Below are 14,501 nucleotides of genomic sequence, written 5' to 3'. Positions count from 1 at the left end.
TGGGAATATACAAACAGACATATCTATAATAGTTCTATCTATAATAGTTCTATCTATAATAGTTCTATAACATGAGCTTGTAGGCAAGACTATGAGACATTTTCTTGTTTATTGATTGATGTGGAAGGACCTAATGAGTGGTGCTATGCTAGTCAGGTAGGACTATATGGTATGATAATGACTGTTTTCTCGAAGTGTAAAATGAAATCAAGCCATTCATCCTCAATTTGGTTTTGGTCATGGTATTTTCTTACATTATTAGAAACCCTAATTGAGCCGGGCGTGGTGGCGCACGCCTTTAATCCCAGCACTCGGGAGGCAGAGGCAGGCGGATTTCTGAGTTCGAGGCCAGCCTGGTCTACAGAGTGAGTTCCAGGACAGCCAGGGCTATACAGAGAAACCCTGTCTCGAAAAACCAAAAAAAAAAAAAAAAAAAAAAAAAAAAAAGAAACCCTAATTGAAACACCCACTAAACCATCTTGCCAGCCCTGACCTTAAGTTTCTAATCCTGCCTCGTCCTTATTGATACTAGAATTACCACACATGGTTCATACCATACTTGGGATCAAACCCAGGGGTCATGCCTGGTAAGCAAGCACTGTTTCTACTAAGCTACACTGCCTGCCCCTAAAGTATTGTTTATAAGCCTTTATAAGTATTATTTATTAACCTCACACTTAAAATGCTAAGATACCGTACTGTGTATCTGTTTCCTCGTGTAGGAATCTAAAAGTGAACATATGAGGCTCGAATTGGGAAGCCACCCAAGCATGAATATGATTTACCAGGCTATCGGGCCTTGCCATGGCTACCCTCTACACATGGTAGAGAGCATGCTCAGCCTCTGCCTGTTGTCCCTCATCTTCACCACTGCTGCGGTGATAACCAGGAAGCCAAGAGCTAGTCCGGCCTTGCAGGCCATGATAAAGCCACTGCACCTTAGAAGTTATCATGGTCCAACTAAAAAATGCCAAAAACAAATGGGATGTTTCTCTGCAGTATCCTCCTAATATTACAATGAAGTTTGAAAAGGTATATGGAGACCCAGGCAGTGGTGGCGCACACCTTTAATCCTAGCACTCAAGAGGCAGAGGCAGGCAGATTTCTGAGTTCGAGGCCAGCCTGGTCTACAGAGTAAGTTCCAGGACAGCCAGGGCTACACAGAGAAACCCTGTCTCGTAAAACTAAAAAAAGAAAAAAAAAAAAGAAAGAAAGAAAGAAAGAAAGAAAGAAAGAAAGAAAAGGTATATGGCAGCTGAGGGAACCTAGCCATTAGTCTTTTATTCCACTGTGGAATTTCATTTATTTTGTTCCCTTGTAGCTGATGAGTTTTAAGCACCTAAAACAAGGTACCTTTCCTTCCCACCCCCAAACTGAAGACTTTCTTAGAAGCAGGGCATGCACAAGAAATTCCTGACGTTACTACCTTCCTATCTTCACAGTTTAAAAGAATAAAGGAAATGGCTGCCGAAGAGGTGGCCTAAATCCTAGCATGGCCTGCCCACAGGCAAGCTGTGACTGATGCTGCGGCAGGTTTACAGTCTCCCTCTGTGACTTGTGGCACATTCTAGCCCTGTGGCTGAGTCTCATGCCAGGATGGCTCAGCTCCAAGGCAAAGCCCCATAGTGTTCATTGAAGTCTCTCACCCACTTTGCTTTCTGGGATGGGCATGGATGGTGGCAGTTCTTTCCCACCTAATAGGAAAAAGCGACTGCCAAGTAAGTAACCCAGGCCCTTTGTCTAGATTATCCCTTGCTTAGGCAGAACCAACAAAAGTTTATACTTTAGGTTTTTCAAATTAGGGTTTTTCTGTGTAACCGATATCATCCTAGAACGCACTATGTAGACCAGGGTGGACCTGAGATCCTGAGTTAATCCCAGATGTCTTGTGCTGGGATTAAAGGCATACACCTCGGTGCCCAGCTGGACAGATTCTTATGACTAATCATTTCTTCTTTCTGCCCAAACCCAAACAGGCCCCAGAGTGACAAGTCCAGCCACCCCCACTCCTTCTTTCCTGTCCACGGATGTTTAAGCAGAGAGAGGGAGGAAGGACAAAGCAAGTTTAAAATGGAAACTAAAAGGGGGAAGACAAAAAGGAATGGGATAGTGGTGAATAATCAAAGAATAAATACAGCCAAGCAGGGTGGCCAACTCTACTCACTGCCCTTGAGCCCATTTGCTGGAAGCATTAGGGTTGACAGCAACATTGAAGAAAACAACTGTGTGCAAAGGACACAGTGAAATCAAAAACAAAAACATGAACAATGCCATTCCATGCTTAGAGGGAATTATTTTGTTGTAGATAAAAGGCTGAGAATAGCAAAAAGCAGCTGGGGGACTCTCCTGGCCTAAAGTGGGGGAGAAGGAAACTGGCTGTTGCCAGGGTTTTGAGAGTAGAGAAGATTAGCTGGAAGAGCCTGGAACTAGTGCAGGGCTTAAAACTGCTAGCGGTTTGACTGAATTCCGGAGGTTGCAGTGAGGAAGGAGCAGATAAGAGGGTAATGGCTTTTCCTGGCAAACAAAGCAATTTCGAAAGGTTACTGAGGAATGTGGGGTGTTTACTGACTGGGTCAAAGTCCAGTCTGAGCTGAGGATAAGAAGGTTCGGACCTGAAATCCACTATAGCAGTTGAAAGCAACATGTCTGTGATTTTCTGGGGCTATTGTGGGTCTGTATGCTGTCGGTAAAGTAACTTCTTCCCATGCAAAACTAATAAGATGCTAGGCAAGGAGCCATCATCTTTTTAAGGTATTGTTTGATAAAGAGTACAGCTCTTCTGCTCGACATATAAAACAGAGAGAAGTGGAAGAATCCCTCTTTTATTTAAGTGTACCCAAGGGGTAGAATCTCCTCATGCAACACCCCCTGGAGTCTCCAGATGTGGAGGTCTGTGGACCATAGCAGGAGCTTTCTCCAATGTCCAGGCAATGGTCCGAGTCCAGGATTCTGTGCAGTTGTTTGAGCAGCCTTCCAAGCTCCTTCCAGTGTCTGCAGAAAGTTGCTGAGGAATAGGGTGCATCTGGCACAACTTCAGGCTGAACAAACCTGGCATGTATATGGTGCTCAAAGTTCCCATCGCCCACAAGGGAGAAAGATTGCCGTGCGCTTCTGCTGTGGTACACAGAGGAAAGAACTTGCCTGTGTTTCTGTGAGCTCCCTATAGTCCAGGGAGCTTCTCTCAGGGTTTAGCTGTGTGTGTGTGGGGGGGGGGGGTTGTGTGTGTGTGTGTGTTTCCATGCCTCAGAAGCAAGAGCTCTGTTTCTCCTTTTCATCCCTAGGCTTTGGAAAAGTGCACCACCTTGGTGTATGTACATGGCGCTGGCTGCCTGTGCCTTTGCTCTTGTTCCACATCCCACTCCTTCCTTCCCTGGTACCAGTGCCTCTCTCTGATGAGCTGATGAAAGCTTTAATCCCTAGCTCTCCTCTGTGTGGAGGCTTCCCCTTTGAGGGAGGCAGAGCAGCTGCATTCAGCCTGGCTGGGGAGCTGCCAGCTGCAGCTCCTGCTCTGGCCTCTGCTGGTGGCTGCAGTGTCTCCTCAGAGGGTCCCTCCCCTCAGGCCTGTCTCCGCTCCTGTATTGTGCTCCTGCTCTTAGGCAGCAGTACTGAAAAGCCTCATGGCACAGGCAGAAGGCCTGCCCCTCCCCCGCCCCAGCCAGACCTAGCTTTTCTTCCTAGGCAGGGATGTGACAAAAGGCTTCATCTTCATGCCTGCTCTGGCTCTGTCACCAGCACAGGCCAGGAGGCTGTCTGCTGGGTGGAGATGCTGCCTTTGAGTATGTGTGTTAGGGGCTGGGGCAGGGAGACAGTTATCATCCAGAAACCCAGATGTGGAGCTGGACAACCAGGACATGAGGGGCAGTGGGCCTACCTAGGGGCTTACAGGCCAGCCCCAGCAATACAGAGGACCCCGTAGTCAGGAAGGAGAAGCCACCACAGAGAAAAAAGTAAAAGAAATACTGCCTTGGCACATACTGTTCCTCCTCCCCTACTCAGAAGCTGTGAGACGGGCTCCTTCCTTTTTTAGTTGGCCCTCCTACTGAAACAGTGTTGTTCCTGTTCTGAGGGACAGACTGAAATCAGTGCAACAAGCAGCCTTCCTTAGGGCTCTGAGTGCAAGTGTCAGTGAGAGTGTGTGCAGGAACTCTCCACTGCAGCTTTTTTTTTTTTTTTTTTTTTTTTTTTTTCAGTGCAACAAGCAGCCTTTGTGTCTATCCAGAGCCTCATGCTGAAAGATACTGTAGCAGCCAGGTATCTGTGTCTTTGTCCCCACATTCTTTTCAGGGCTGATGCTCAGAAGTGAGGTGCCTCTCCCCCACTTGGGTGGACTCAGAAGACAGAGGATTAGACAAAACCTTTCTCTCTCTCTCTCTCTCTCTCTCTCTCTCTCTCATATTGTACTTTGTGTGCATGAAGGTAAGGAATCACGTCAGCTTGTGGTCATTTTTCTCTTTCCACCACATGTGTCCTGGATATTGAATTCTATTCATCAGGCTTGGTAGCAGGTCACAAGTCCCATTACCCACTGAGCCATCTCACTTGTCCTAAACAAAGAGGACATTAGAGCCTTAACAGTGAGCAGAGTTTCTCCTTCTACTTTTTGGACTTGCATGGAAGCTGGGACTTGAACAGAAAAGATCCCCCATAAGAGCGTGTTCCAGCGTCCGTGCTCCAGTTGCTGGTGCTGTTGGTGAAGGTTGTGGCCAATCCTTGGAAGGCCTGAGTCAATGTGTGTTGCTGACTTGGACACCGCCATGTCAAGGAGCATAGGCTCAGCCCCATGCAGTGGCCAGGTGCCCTCCCCATCCTCATGCAGGTCAGAGGAATGCTAAAGTCTTCCTTAGGGCTCTGAGTGCAAGTGTCAGTGAGAGTGTGTGCAGGAACTCTCCACTGCAGCTTTCTCCCCCTGAGTACTTATGGCCTGAAGACTGGTGCCCTACAGACACTGTGCCTACTGAAACTAGATCAACCTCTCTTCCTGATCAGCTGTATACCACAATTCCTACCTCCTTGCTTATCACCAGGCAATAACCCACCACCCCATTGGACTCTACATAATAAATGTGCTGTCCTTCCAGGCTGCTGTGGTTTCTCCATCAGTATCCTGTTCACCCAACTCCAGCTTGCCTGTGTGTCCTCTTGTCTATTTATTCCCTGACTCCCCCCCTCCCCAAATCAGGTCAGTCCTTAAAGCCATGTAAGGATGTGACAGAAGGTTATGGAATCTTTTGGAGGTGGCATCTTTAGAGGGGACAGAAATCTCTTGGAGAGAGTGCTTTAAGGTTTTATAGTCTGGCCCCATTTCCTGTTTCCTTTGCTTCCTGTGTTGGGAGAAACTGTGATTTGCTGGCTTCCTGATAGCCAGGGCAAAAAGCAAGGTGCTCCTTTAGAAATGCACAAAGACAAAAGAGCAATTGGGAGAGATTATAAGAGTGTTCAAGTACAAAGGGAAGACAGTGTGAAGCCAGATCCTCTCTATGGTCACAGCAGGACCCAACCTTTCTTATGCTTTAGCCTCAGATGACTGGCCTACAGAACTGTGTGAAAGGAAATGTTATTTGATCGTGTGTTTGATGGTCTTGCAGATCAATCTCTAGCTTCAATAGTGTTCCGGTTAAAAAAAAGAAAAAAGCCAGGGAGCAACAGAGGAGTAGTAGGGTCCGCCTTTGATACCAATACTCCGAAGGCAGAGGCAGGCAGAGCTCTGTGAGTTTGACGATGCCAGCCTGGTCTACAGAGTGAGTTACATGACAGCCAGGGCTACACAGAGAAACCCTGCCTTGAGAAACAACAAATCAGAGAGCAGAGCCTTCCTCATTCTTCCACTCTAGTTTCAAGAGGGAACTCCTTGAACCATCTTCTTGGTCACCTATTTCCTGCACCAGCTAACATGCGTTTTGTGTGTCTATGGTTGGTCAATTCCTTTGCTGGCCTACCAGGGGCTTCCACACCCATAGCAATTGTCTAACCAAGGCATGGTTCTGATGGAGAAGAAGGTACTTCTGGGAGGTGGCTAAGGAGCATAAAGGCAGTACTCTGTTCTACAATGTGTAGGAGCCATTTTAAGATGAATACGGTAAAACTCTGAGTGCCATGCTTAAAAAACTTTGAGAAGAGCATAAATCTGTTCGTTTCTGGATGATGGAACCTAGAGCTCTGTCTCACACAGAGCTCAATCTTTATGGATTCCTCTATATTTAAGTCTTAGGTTAGGGAAAAGTCAAGAAAATGGCCATAAGGATTGGAGAGATGCCTCAGTAGCTGTGAGCACTGGCTGCTCTTCCAGATGACCTAGTTTGAATTCTAGGCACCCCCATGGCAGCTAATAAGCATTTACAACTCCAGTTCTAAGGGCTCTAACCCCTCTTCTGGCCTCAGCTGACACTTGTATACATGTGGTGCACAGCATATATGCATATAAAACATACGACACATTGGAGGGGTTGGGGGAGGGAAGGCTCTCACGGGACCAGCCGCCATAGGCTTCCTGGTTCCCAGGCCTACTCTTCCTCAATAGCTTGTCTTCACGAATGATGTTCTGGAGGTATCACATCTCCTGGTGAGACGGTCAGTTTTCCTGTAGGGTTCATGTCTTGCTTCCACCTACATGATTGGTGTAAGGTGAGAGTAAAGGCTAAGATGAGGATGGGGAGGGACTTCATTTGGCATTCCAGAGTAACTATTCAAATGGGAAAATAGAAACCTTACGATTCTCAGTGACTGCAGGATGCCAACCAAGAGCCTTTGGGATGTGAGCCATGAACCCAACCAAAACCCATAGATGGTAGGGTATGACAACGGTCTTCTGAAGGAGTCTACTGGGAGCAGGCCGAGGGTGAATGGCAGAGGCGGTGGGTGTTAAGTTTCTGGGGCAGCTTAAAGACAGGAAGCAGAAAAAGAGACCCATCTGACCTCATAAGATGGGGCCATTTATTTCAACTATTGAAGGAAATATCCAGAGTAAGGAAGGGGTGTCTTCGAAAGAGCGAGGTATACTTGAGTTTATACTTGAGTTTTTACTTGAGGTTTGAGAAGTACTACTGGATCTATAGCAGTTGCAAGCCTGAAGTTTCTCCCTCCTGGAGTTGTTTGTCCAGACAAGGCTGTTTTATCTTTAAAAACTCCCTTGGCCCTGCCTATTAGAATGGGGGTCATGGCCGGGCATGGCAGCGCACACCTTTAATCCCAGCACTTGGGAGGCAGAGGCAGGCAGATTTCTGAGTTCAAGGCCATCCTGGTCTACAAAGTAAGTGCCAGGACAGCCAGGGCTACACAGAGAAACCCTGTCCCGAAAAAACAAAACAAAACAAAAGAATGGGGGTCATAATGGGCACTGAGTTTGGCGATGATGGGGAAGAGCTAGAGTTTCAATATAGGGCTTTTTGGTCAGGGACTAGCAATGTTTTTGCTTGTTAACAAGTGTTAACAACAAAGGCTTGTTAACAGTGTTTCAAGGCAGGAAGGAGTTTCCTGGTGAAGCAAGTCTCTGGTACAAATGATGGAATTCTTAAAGCAAGAACGAATTTCCCGCCTGAAGTAAGGGCTGAGTGTTTTAGAGCAGTAGTGGAAACTCCAGATAGGGGCATGCAGCGCGGTGTCTCTAGCAGGCCTCCAGAGCTCCCAGCCGCTGGTTGAGCCAGAGTCTAAAGTCTTCGGAAGAACATCTAGGGAGTTTGGCCCTGGAAAAAGCCAGTTGGCTCAGAGCTACACTAGGAGGCAGATTGCAGCTGGGCTGATGAATAAGGCTGGCTTATTGGCTGTGTGTGTGCGCGCGTGTGCGTGTGCGTGCGCGCACGTGTGCGGTGTAGTGTGGAATAAGGTCCAATGAGAAGAATGGCTGTCAGCTCAGGAAGTATAAAAATAGAATGGGCTTTCAATCCGAGCTACTGTATGTCCCCTCTTCTCTCTCCCTCCTCTGTGTTGCAACAGAAGGAAGTGTGAGAGGGGATAGAAGGAGAGAGAGGAGGTGAAAGCTGGATTTTCACATCTGTTCCCACTTTTGGATTGCAGAAACCAGTTGTGGCTGAGTGGGTGGGGGAGCAGATGGGGGCAGTGCAGGATTGAGTTTTTTGTTTTTTGTTTTAATCTCTGGCTGCCAACTGGAAGCTGCAGTCATTTGCTGCCTCCAATTATACAGACTGTCAGCACAGTCTGTTGCAGGCTCTCTTCCAGAGGAGGCTTCACCTCCATGAGACCCCAAACATCACTGAGCACCCCTCCTATATTCGCATCAGCACTTATTCCTGAGCCTCTCCCTCCAGCGGGGGCAGGTTTTTTGTCACCCCAAGTCCTCCTCTACACCTGAAACTGAGTGGGAATAATGAGAATGCTTTTTAGGACCGGGCATGTAGCCCAGATAGAAGAGGGCTAGCATGCACAAAGTCCTGGGTTCCATCCCTAGCAATGTATATGTAACCTGGGTGTGGTGATGTGTGCCTATAATAGCGGCACTGAGAAGGTAGGAGCAGGAACTTAAGTTCATATTCATTCTTGACTGCACACACAGTCAGTTCAACGTGTGTACCTGGGATATGTGAGATCCTGCCTTAGAATAAAATGTGAGAGAGGGGAGAGAAGGGGAGAGGGAGGGAGAGAAAGGAGGGGAGAATTTGCACAAAATAAGCAATAAAAATAAAAGATAAAAGCCACTGGTTCTGTGATGACTTGTTATGGTAGCCTTGGCCAATATATCCTTTTGGGGAGATAGTAGACATTTAAACATGTTTGAAAACCTGACAAGGAAAGTGTCAGGAATTTATCCTGGCTTCCTAAAGACACTAGATCTCAGGTTGAAGGAGGTGTACAATTCATTTAGGACACATAGACACATGGTAGGATGGGGCTGGGGGATAAATCACCACTAAAATTCAAAATTTTTAAATATATTGGACTTGCCGGGTGATGGTGGCACAGCCTTTAATCCGAGCACTTGGGAGGCAGAGGCAGGCGAATTTCTGAGTTCGAGGCCAGCCTGATCTACAAAGTGAGTTCCAGGACAGCCAGGCTACACAGAGAAACCCTGTCTCGAAAAACCAAATATATGTATATTGGACTTAAAATGTGTTGCCACTTTTCCTGAGCAGAGATGAACACACATCAGTTCATGCCAGGTAGGGCACCGACATCAACAGAGCGGAGACTCAACCCATCCAAGTCTACCGTGGCGTTGCAATGAGTTTTGGGTAGGGAGGGGTTAATAGGTGACAGCTCACTGAAGCTGTATCTCTGGACTCTCTAGAACTTGCATGTAATTTTGGCAATAAATTTGAGGCTCTCAAGAAGAGAGTAGCAGTTGTTTACAGTTTTTATAATTTTGGGGATGGATCTTACGAACCTTCTAATTTCTGAGCTTCCTGTGTTTTGTGAACCACCCTCTTCCCTCTAGGACAGAATGTTTCAATTCCAAGGAATACAACGTTACAACGTAATATTCAGTGTGCCAACTCAATCCCACTGGAAGACACTCTTAATCTAATGCCATACTTCCATGAATTTCCCAAGAAGGGTAGATGTCATCAAAATCATATGCAAATTCGAGGAAGTTGACTCAGCACCCTGTGTGCAGCACATGAACTTCTGCATTGGAGTCCACAGCACTCGCTTGGCGCGGAGAGCTATCTGTAATCCCAGCACTGGGCTATGGAATTGGACACGGGAGGAATCCTGGAGCTCAGCCTAGCTGAATCAGATAGAGACCCAAGACTCCACAACTCAAAATAATAATAAGAAAAATAATAATAAGGTGGAGCTGATTGAGGAAGAAACCCACACAAATGTACATATGTTAGTGACTAAGCAAAGCAGGTACTTTCAAAAACAGACTCCCTGTTATGTATTAAATGTATTAATACATAAATACATACTATTAATGTATTAAAGCTTCCCTTTATTTTCTGCTAAAGCCTTATGGTGCAAGCCCACAGGCATTTCTGTTCATCTCTGGAATCTCTGATATATGCTCTGAGACTTTTGAGCTACACAGCAAAAATGTATCTACTATCTTTTCCTTTGAAATTGTACTCTTTTTTTTTTTTTTAAGATTTATTTATTTATTATATGTAAGTACACTGTAGCTGTCTTCAGACACTCCAGAAGAGGGAGTCAGATCTCATTACGGGTGGTTGTGAGCCACCATGTGGTTGCTGGGATTTGAACTCTGGACCTTCGGAAGAGCAGTCGGGTGCTCTTACCCGCTGAGCCATCTCACCAGCCCTTTTTTTTTTAAGATTTATTTATTTATTATAGAAATTGTACTCTTAAACTGAGCTAGGTCTGGAATGTATTCCTAAACTCAACCTGCTTAGGAATCAGCAATCTTCTCTCTGACTAGGCGTGGACCCCTGAGTTGAGTCTGCATGCTTCTCTTGTCCATGGAGCATCACTTTGGGAATGAGTGCTTTAATCTCTTTGCCTACTGCATGGAGGTAATAGTTATCAACTTTTTTTGTATTTTGGCTTTGCATCCCCCAAAATGTGAACCTATTGTGTTTGATTATGCATACACCACAGAGAGAGAGAGAGAGAGAGAGAGAGAGAGAGAGAGAGAGAGAGAGAGATACATAATAGTTGCTACAAATTGATATATTCTATCTTGAAGGGAAGATCATTAACACTCAAGGAGTTCGCCCATCAGTGGTGATGCACACCTTTAATTCAGCACTTGAGAGGCAGAGGCAGGAGGATTTCTGAGTTCGAGGCCAGCCTGGTCTACAGAGTGAGTTCCAGGACAGCCAGGGCTACACAGAGAAACCCTGTCTCGAAACGCCAAAAAGAAAAAAGACTCGAGGAGTTCAAAAGGGAGTCTTATTAGACTCAGGAAGCCCCTGAAAACTCCACAGATGTGCCATGCCCCCATAAAGACTACCTAGGGACATTCTTGAGCCAGCCAAGCTGCCTGGAAGAGGCAGAGAGCAGCCAGTCTTTGATCTTCCCTAACCTGTCAAGTATGTGGTGCAGTGAACCATAGCATCCCAGCTTTCATGAACTATCATCCATGCTGGGGCTTTGGTGATGCAGCTGCCATTGAGTCAGGCCTGATCCTATACGTAATCCCTTGCCCATACTCCTGTAAGTAACCTCAATAAAACCCTTTGCTTCAGTAAGTAGGACTTCGGTGATATTTGTACTTGTGCATATATATATATATATATGTGTGTGTGTGTGTGTGTGTGTGTGTGTGTGTGTGTGTGTGTATATATGCAAAGCTGTTTGAACTTACTAAACAGGTAGGTAGAAAGGATATGTTATGTACTTTTGTACATGGAAGTAGCCTGAAAGGCTGTTGAAATGAGCACTGAACAAAACTGACTGAGTACATCTGTGAGAGTCATAAAAATTATTGATTATATATGAATGGAACTGGTAATAGTATTTATTGACTGCTATTACAGTCTTAAGGCTGTGGGCCCACCTATCAAGGTCCCTCTTCCAACAGCCAATACATAGCCTTAAGGTTATAATAGAGATGTCCTTTAATTTACATTTGTCGAGAAATGCATGGGTGAACTAACTGTCTTTCTTTCTTTCTCTCTCTCTTTCTTCCTTTCTTTCTTTTTTCTTTCTTTCTTTTTTTCTTCTTTCTTTCAAACATTTTCTTTCTGTGTAGCCCTCACTTGTCTGGAACTTGCTGTGTAGACCAGGCTAACCTTAAACTCATAGAGATCTGCTTCAGCCTCCCAACTGTTGGGACTGAAGGCAGAAGCCACATGCCTGACATGGGTTATCATTATATCAAGCCATTTTATAAGTGCTAAAGACTTATGCCAACTTTTATAATTCATGTGAGAACATTTATGTGTCACATAAACATTTTACTACATTAATGTTATACCTCTGGAAAATTTAGTCAAAGAAGGAGCTAAAGGTCAGCTTTTCAAGCACACAATTTTCTATATATTATATTTAGTTACCACTTAAAGATGAGGTGGATCGAAATAGCTATAGATTTCAAGAGTGTCCGGGAACAAATATCATTTGAGCAAAGTTGTGATTAGTACTGTGACTTTTGTCACTTGGAACAGCTTCACATTTGTCATTTAACTTGTAACGTACCTTGTAAAGACACAAAAGCCCGCGAAGACCTGGAATGAAGCTTGGTGAAAGAGACCTTTCCTTGCATTTACCACGCCCAGCATGGCATAAAAACCAAAACCAAAAAAAAAAAAATTAAAAAACCAAACAAAGAATTCGACTATGCCCTCTGTTTCTTATTCGGTGGTTTGCTAATAAATTAATAGCTAACCTGATGTCCCTATTGTGCTTGTTCAACCTGGTGTTTACTCAGTAGTCCAAAGTTCAAAGTTCTCTTTCCTTACCTGTGGCCTAGAAGCTGCTTTAAGCTGCTTTCTAATTCTTTACTTGTTTAAGGTCTGAAGTTTCCAGTTCTGGCTGTGTTTCTAAGCAGGGCCACAGCCTTCAGAAGTAGCTTCCCCAAAGCAGAATAATGGGCCCTACTCCCTCCTTTTTGACCTATGTTTTCTGCGAATTAATTTTTTTTCTCATCTCCGTTTGTATGTTCACCAACCACATTCCTGTGAATCCAGGTGACCTCATTTATGAGTGGTAACCTCTCTCTTGGGTTCCTGTCTACCACCTTCTCAGTCAGTGAGGCCTCCTCTGTAAAGTTCCCTAAGAGCTTGCACCCTTGTTTGAAACAGACCCACCAGCTCAAGTATTGTTTGGAAGTCCTCCTGAACACTCTGCAGAGGAAGGCATTGTCCATTTCTGTAGCTGGCAACCACTCTGGCAGGCACTCTTTCTATATACTTAGTTGGTGAGGAGAATGTCTTTGGAAGAGGATGAGTCTGGAGAAAGTTAAACACCATTAAGAGGTAGTCATGGTAGCTAGAGCTTGTAATCCTAATACTCAGGAGACAAATGCAGGATTATAGCAAATTCAATGTAATCTTTGGCTACATTGTGATTTTTCTGGTCAGTGGGCCGCCATAGAAAGACCCTGATTTTTCATGTGTATATATGCAAAGAGACACCATTTAAAGTTGTTGGCCAAAGGACCCAGATATAGCTCTCTCTTGTGAGACTATGCCGGAGCCTAGCAAACACAGAAGTGGATGATCACAGTCAGCTATTGGATGGGTCACACGGCCCCCAATGGAGGAGCTAGAGAAATTACCCAAGGAGCTGAAGGGATCTGCAACCCTATAGGTGGAACAACAATATGAACTAACCAGTACCCCGGAGCTCTTGATGTATCAAAAGATGGCCTAGTCGGCCATCACTGCAAAGAGAGGCCCATTGGACTTGCAAACTTTATATGTCCCAGTACAGGGGAATGCCAGGGCCAAAAAGGGGGAGTGGGTGGGTAGGGGATTGGGGGTGGGTGGGTATGGGGGACCTTTGGGATAGCATTGAAAATGTAAACGAGGAAAATACCTAATTAAAAAAAAAGTTGTTGACCATACCTCATTGATAGCCTAGAGAAAGTATGCTTTGTCCCTTCAAAGGGACAGTGGCAACTGGAAAGCTGAACAGAGCAGGTAAGGAAGTCTGTTCTTTAAGATTCAAGACAACACAAGGATTATATGTGAAGAATGCAGTGTGTTGTGTTTTATAAAACTAAAAAAAAAAAAAAGAAAGAATATGTATGGTGGATGTATAGTCAGGTGTGGGGGAAGGGGCTGCCTTTGTGGGCCCATGCTGAGGCACCCTTTACTCCTGAGGGACCAGCCACATATATTCAGGTTATGGGAAGGGGAATTGAGGGAGTAGAGACAGAGAAAGGAAGAGAGAGAGGGAGAGAGAGAGAGAGAGAGAGAGAGAGAGAGAGAGAGAGAGAGAGAGAGAAGCAGACCATGAGCCAATGGAGGGGGGGAGGGGAATGGGGGACAGAGAGGAGAGGGAGCAGGAACAAGGGGTCAGAGCAATAGCAAGAAGGCAAGAAAGAAGAGTATAGTGAGGAGTCCGGCATCTATTGCCAGGTAACTGTGGGGCAGAGCCTAGACCAAAAAAAGAAGAAGAAGAAGAAGAAGAAGAAGAAGAAGAAGAAGAAGAAGAAGAAGAAGAAGAAGCAGCAGCAGCTAGCACAGTGTGTGACCCTAATGGGGATGCCAGTGTGGGTAACCTGATGAATGTTTGTCCAGGTACAGTTGAGCAATTGTTAACATTAAGCTATCTGTATATTTCATGTATGTGGTACATTCAGAAAAGTCCATTGTTACCCTTCTCTCTCTCTCTCTCTCTCTCTCTCTCTTTCTATTCTATCTTTTTTGTTGTTTCCTTTTTTGTTATAGGATGGGGGCAGTTTCAAGATAGGGTGTTTTCTATGTAACTCTGGCCATCTTAGAACTTGCTGTGTAGGCAAGACTGGTCTCAAACTCACAGAGATCCACCTGCCTCTGCCTCCTGAGTGATGCCACCACCCAATACTATTTAAAAATTTTTTGAAGCTTCACAAATTCTTTTCTACATAATTTAGAATGCAAAACATGACTTTCAAGTTGCACACAATTACATAATTTTCTAAAAATTAAGATGCGCCAGGC

General features: G+C 45.2%; 1 pseudogene across 1 annotated transcript; it reads right to left on the bottom strand.

The window, feature by feature from the left end:
* Nucleotides 1-11,583: 11,583 nt before the first annotated feature.
* On the bottom strand, nt 11,584-13,783 carry LOC668415 (uncharacterized; annotated as a pseudogene). The gene has a single exon (NR_033398.1). The product of NR_033398.1 is annotated as an uncharacterized LOC668415 (transcript).
* Nucleotides 13,784-14,501: the final 718 nt, after the last annotated feature.

Source organism: Mus musculus, chromosome X, assembly GCF_000001635.26.
Source record: "Mus musculus strain C57BL/6J chromosome X, GRCm38.p6 C57BL/6J".
Classification (NCBI taxonomy): domain Eukaryota; kingdom Metazoa; phylum Chordata; class Mammalia; order Rodentia; family Muridae; genus Mus; species Mus musculus.
This window is presented reverse-complemented; position numbering and strand designations above follow the sequence as displayed.